We start from the raw sequence: 5,802 nt of genomic DNA, 5'->3' as shown, positions 1-5,802 counted from the left end.
ATGAGGACGACAAGAAAAAAACAGGAGCAAACTTCCGCTGCCCCGCCGAATTTTTTTGCCAAAAGTTAAATTTCCCACTTTTTTTTTTCCCACACCAATTCGCACTTTAGGTTGGCCGATAAAATTGGCCTCTATCATTTTAGTTGACCCCTCTCTCTCTCTCTCACCCCCCCCCCCCTCGCAGTCTGCATCTCTTCCTCGTCGAAGAAACCAAATTCACTCACCACGGATAGTTGTGGGTATTGGTTCATGATTTTTCGTCGGTTTCCTTTCACTAGGATGTACGAGCTCTCTCCGTTGCCTCTAACAAGGATCGATCTAAGAGCATTGACTGGCGGTGGCTTTGTTCTTTGTCTAGATCTGAATCAGATGGTATGCTGGAGGGTTCATTTAGAATCCTTAATTGTGTGCTTTTCTTGTGTCAATTTTTGAAAGTTGTGTATCTTGTTTATAAGACTTGATGAATTGATGATATTTGAGAGTAGAACAGTCGTTGACATGTTATTGATTTATTTATGCAATTTCAATCTTACAAGCTTTGAGGCTGCTGAGATTCATTTATGGTTCAAGCCCAGGCCATTGACAATGCATATGAAGGTAAGGTTAGTTTTCGCTCCATTTTTCATTGATTTCGCTGTTTAATAAACTGAAAATTCTGAAGCATAAGAAGTTCTCAAATACCATGCAGTTTCCTACCTAAATGATTTTTTCCTGTGGTTTTCTTTGAAATTTGCAGGTATTTGAGCAATTATGGTTCCAGGTAACCCCTCTGTTCTTCTCCATTTAACTAATTTGGTTTCCCAAATTGCACAGTTTTTTTCTTTTTCATGTCGACGGGCTAATGTATGTATAATCTCTTTTTTTAATACGTTGCCCATGGGCTATTGTAACTCCTTCATTGTAATACTTTGGTTCTGGTTTAGTGGTTGATGCTATTATAATTGTACTTTTTCTTTTTTCTGTGTGGTGATTAAGCATTTCTTCTTTCCTTTTTTTTTTTGGGGGGGGGGGGGGGGGGGAGGGGGTCCTGAACAGGGTAGTGGTAAACAATTCTGGTGAGGAAGAAAGCAAGGAAAAGACAATGGTTATCTAAAGCTTGACTTGTACGAGAATTATGTTATCTAAAGTTGGGTTACTGCATATTTACCTCACTAGCAATCTAATTTCATGGTATAATTTCTTCATTTTGTTTCTGTTTTTTCTAGCCTTTCTGTTTATACTTTTGACGTATGTCATTAGTTATAATATCAGTTGTTAGGGATTCTGCTTAGTGCTTATTTACTGGGGGTAGATGCCATGGATAATTGTTTATTTTTGGATTTCATAGTGGAATGGATGCTAAGGCCGGGTTACTACTTTTTCTTTTCATTTACAAATGCATTAGAGTTATCTGTTTTGTTCTTGTTTGTTATTGTCTTCGCTATTGTGATGTGAGATCAATATATTCTAAGCTGCAGCATAACATAATGTTTGCTATAGTCTCTACCTAATTTCATTTTTCCTGCAGCTTTGTTGTTGGTTGGGAATTGCGGGGATCAGCTGTGTATAAGGTAAGCTTATCTGTGGTGAATACTGTTTGAGTTTTTGATTCATGGTTTACTTGATTTAGTGTTGGATGTGTTGGATGAGGAATTTATATATGTTTGAGGTCCCGAATATATAAATTACTGATTATATCAAGTTATGAAATCAGTAATATCAACTAAATAGAAAACTATGCTCAGGATACTGCCGCGAATGCTGGTCTACCCGTTTGGAGATTCAAGTTTATACAAGCAGTATGTGAAATCTCCCTTTTGGCATTATGATTGTATGGCTATAGTAATATATTCTCTGATGGATAGTTTATATTTTCTTAAACCATTCAAAGCACAAGATATCACTTCTTTGAGAAAAAAGTTCATACTTTCTTTAAAAAGTGATATATTGTGCTTTGAACAGTTCAAGGCCTATTGGCAATGACGTAATTAGCATTTATTTGGGAACAACTAATTGCCTTTGTATTGTGTTCTGGAACTCAAGCAGGTATAGGCTCCGGCAGTTCTTGTAACTCTACTTGGTGCATTGAATATAATGGGTAAGTTTTAGATATGTTTGAGGTCATTTCTGTGCTAGTTTATGATGGAAGGTAGTTTGTTTAGTGACTTTTTAAAGTGTTTTGGCTCAGTATATCAGTTTGAGTTTCCTTGTTCATATTTATAAGTATTGTGAGCTATGGATGTGATTTGGTTTGCTGTGCAGGGATGACTATTCTTGTTATGGATAATCCTCTGGAAAGGTATAATTTTCTTGTGAGATAAGTTGTTATTTCAATTGTATGAGCATGTGTCACTTTCACGAAATTGGATATTATAGTTCAAATGAGAGAGAAATGATTTCTGACTTACATTTTTCATGGAATGTTTATAACCCATATTGTTGGGATTGCTATAGGTGCAGAACAAATTAGGGGGTTGGAAAAATAATTGAAAGAGTACCATCTGATGTTCCCAAGTTCATAAGGAGAGATATTTTCCACATTTGACTTACTTGAATCAAAGTTCATACTCTCTAGTGGCAATGTATGATCATCTTGTGGTCAGTTCAATATGCATTTTTCGTTTTTCATGTTACCATAATTTTGTATTGCTTTGGTACTATTGAGATATGTAATCTATGAGATTATAATGATAAGCTGTACCATGAGTTTAACATGTTGAAAACTAATCTCACTTCTTCAAACTATTTTCATGATCATTTCTCAACATAGTTTCCTTGGTCTGAAGTCTCAACATACCCTTCTTAACAATTCGATATTTAGTATATTAATATAGTAATGTACTAACATAGTTTCTAGTGTTTAGTTTTAGTTTTTATTTTATTTACCATTCCATTTGCGTTGTCCTGCTTCCTCACTTACAAGAGGGTTATCTTGTATATTTTTGGCAGTGTTTTGTATAGCTGCTTTGACTGTGAGACAAATTGTAGTTGTCAACTGTGATTAGAAGCTTGACTTTAGCTGCCAAATGATTGGCATATGACAAAGATATCATGTATTTCTTACCTTGCAGACTGATATAAATTTAGTGCTTTTAGATTAGCTTTGCAGAATGATATTAGTGTTTTTTTTTAGTAGGTTCAGAGTTAAATATATTTGTTAAATCTTTGTTTCTGAGATTGTCTTTCTGACTATGTATTATATGATTGCAGATATGATTACAAGGTGATGGGAGGTTCAAGTTCAATCTTCTTGCAAGGGAAGGAGAGGGCTGGAAATTCTGAGACATTGAGTCTAAAGCTAGGAAGTGACATTATTTTGACTGAAAGGGTTAGAAAGTTCTATCTCTCATATAAACATTGTTTTGTGAATTGAAGGCTTAAATTAGAAAGTTCTGTGCTCAATTTGTGGGTCAGTTTGGATTTGAAGTGATTTTAGGGTTTTCAATTGAGTAATTGGTGAGCAAACGATATGAGTTTGAGAATTTGACTTCATGAACTCTCATTTTTCTGAATTCAATTTTACTTGAAATTATAGAAACTGCAATCTGCTTCAGAAAAATTAGATAGGATTGGTTGAGTGGCACAATGAACATTTTATTGATAGACGATCTTGCTTTTATTTTGGTTATACCTAGTCTGGTTTATAATGAATTCTTGCATAATCTACACTAATATAGACTGCAAGAAAAGTTCAACTTAATTCAGGTTGAAACTTCACTTCATTTGGATTCTGACTCTTTTGTGGATGTATAAAATGAATAAGGAGAGAATATATGTAGCCTTTGCTGTAATTCACCACCTCTTTTGTGTTAGTATCAATGGATTTACTGCATAACGTGATGACTTTGGGGTTCTAGTTATTCATCTATATGCTGTAATTGTCATTCATACAGTTGTTAATGTCCTCATTGCATACTAATATGTTGTGTTCTTTTTATCTGGACTTGGGTTTATTTTGATGCTGATATTGATATTTATCAATTGTACTTGTACCTCTTCTATCTTAATTCGTTAAATTTATTGTTTTCTTAAGGTTCAATCCTGCGGTGGTATTTGGAGTGACAACAGCTCTTTGAAAATGGGAAGAAGACGCCCCTTCATACTTGCAGGATCTCTCATTATCTCTGTTGCCATAAGTCAATCATTGCAATTCTAGAGCTGCGTGCTAGGTGGGGGAACAGGTAAATATTCTTATTCACTTGTTCTTCTTAGTGTGTACTAGTGCATTGATTAAAGCATTATGGATTACTTATATGCCTCATGCTTGAATGATGTTATAAAAAAATTAGCAATGATGGAAAGTTGCTTGTTTCTTTTTCTTTTCTACAGGAACTCAGCTAGCTTTCATGAATTTTGTTTTTTGGGGAATTGCAGGTGATGTAAAAAACTAGTGTTAGTGTAGTCTATCTCAAATACTAAATATTTATTCATGGTTGATATCCAATCAAAAGATTAGTATTCATTAGTTATTTTTTCAAGTTCATTTTGTAGTCACTTCAAACTTATTTTGTATGTATATTAATGTATTTTGGTGAGTAATATAGTATTTTTGGTGGTTTTAAGATGCTTTGATATATTGTTTTTTTGGATACTTTTCATCTTTTAAGGACACGGTTTATGTGTCCTTATAAGCAAAGGATGACACTTCCATTTTGTTTTGAGGACACAAGAAATGTGTCCTAATAGGGAAAAGAGGACACATTTCTAAGATATGAGAAAACATTTTATGTATCCTCTAATGGATACAAGGACACTTATTTTGCATCTTTGAGGACATTGTTTAAGTGTCCTAGGAGGGAAATGAGGACACATTTATATTGATATGAGAACAAATTTTTTGTGTCCTCTAATAGATTCTAAGACGCTTATTTTTCACTTTTGAGGACACTGTTTATGTGTCCTAGAAGGGAAAAGAGAACACTATTTCGGTGTCCTTGTAAAAGATTTACAATGATTCCCGGATAGAGGACTCTTTAAAAAAAGAGTCCTTGTATGTATTTAAGGACACTGTTTCAATGTCCTTAAATAGTGTTTTTTTAGTAGTGAGCAATCATCACAGCATAGAGTAATCATCATAGCAACTCCCTCGATCGTTGTTAACTTAATAACAAATCAACCTCCTTTACAGATCTAGTGATCATCACACATATATTTTCACATCATTTACACAACAATCATCACAAAGATCATCACACTGATTTCACCAGTCATCACGCAGATATTCCCAATCATACTATCATATCTTAAATTACAAAATTAAGATGGTCATACTAGACCTATGGTATCTCAACAAATGAAATTCTACAATCACAACTCAATACACAATTTCACCATTCTTAAACAATAATGAACTCAATTTCAAAATATTGCTTCGCCTCTCACTTCTAGGGTCACTCTGGACCAAAACATTTAAAGAGGTCACTCAGGACATGAAAATGTTACACAATCTCAATACTTTTCAAAACAATAGAAATCATCATTTCCACAGTATCAATTTTCTAGAAAAGTCACATCTCAAAACTATAATATGAACACAATCACAAATATTTCTTGCATCACAATAATTCCACCAATACATATATATTTCACGTAACTATATATATATATATATATATATACGTAGTCATTTACTTAGAAATGTCACCAATACCAACTATAGTCATAGTTAAATAAATAACTCCAAGACGATAAGGTAACTTTGTTCGTAAATGAACATTGTGAGATTTATTCACATCTAAACCCACTGCGTCTTCATACACAAACCGAGATAAACATAATCAGCTCAAAACAACTCCGTCAAGAACCTAATCACATCAATGTCAC

General features: G+C 33.8%; 3 long non-coding RNA genes across 3 annotated transcripts; all 3 read left to right on the top strand.

The window, feature by feature from the left end:
- Nucleotides 1-261: 261 nt before the first annotated feature.
- LOC121052055 lies at nt 262-840 on the top strand. The gene is made up of 3 exons (XR_005807861.1): nt 262-372; nt 537-602; nt 737-840. It is a non-coding gene; the product is annotated as an uncharacterized LOC121052055 (long non-coding RNA).
- Nucleotides 841-1,058: 218 nt separating this feature from the next.
- Nucleotides 1,059-2,548, top strand: LOC112191329. The gene is made up of 6 exons (XR_005807859.1): nt 1,059-1,170; nt 1,508-1,550; nt 1,725-1,778; nt 2,026-2,077; nt 2,242-2,278; nt 2,434-2,548. It is a non-coding gene; the product is annotated as an uncharacterized LOC112191329 (long non-coding RNA).
- A 641-nt stretch (nt 2,549-3,189) lies between these two features.
- Nucleotides 3,190-4,424, top strand: LOC121052054. The gene is made up of 3 exons (XR_005807860.1): nt 3,190-3,307; nt 4,013-4,160; nt 4,309-4,424. It is a non-coding gene; the product is annotated as an uncharacterized LOC121052054 (long non-coding RNA).
- Nucleotides 4,425-5,802: the final 1,378 nt, after the last annotated feature.

This window comes from Rosa chinensis, chromosome 3 (genome assembly GCF_002994745.2).
Source record: "Rosa chinensis cultivar Old Blush chromosome 3, RchiOBHm-V2, whole genome shotgun sequence".
NCBI classification, from domain to species: domain Eukaryota; kingdom Viridiplantae; phylum Streptophyta; class Magnoliopsida; order Rosales; family Rosaceae; genus Rosa; species Rosa chinensis.
This window is presented reverse-complemented; position numbering and strand designations above follow the sequence as displayed.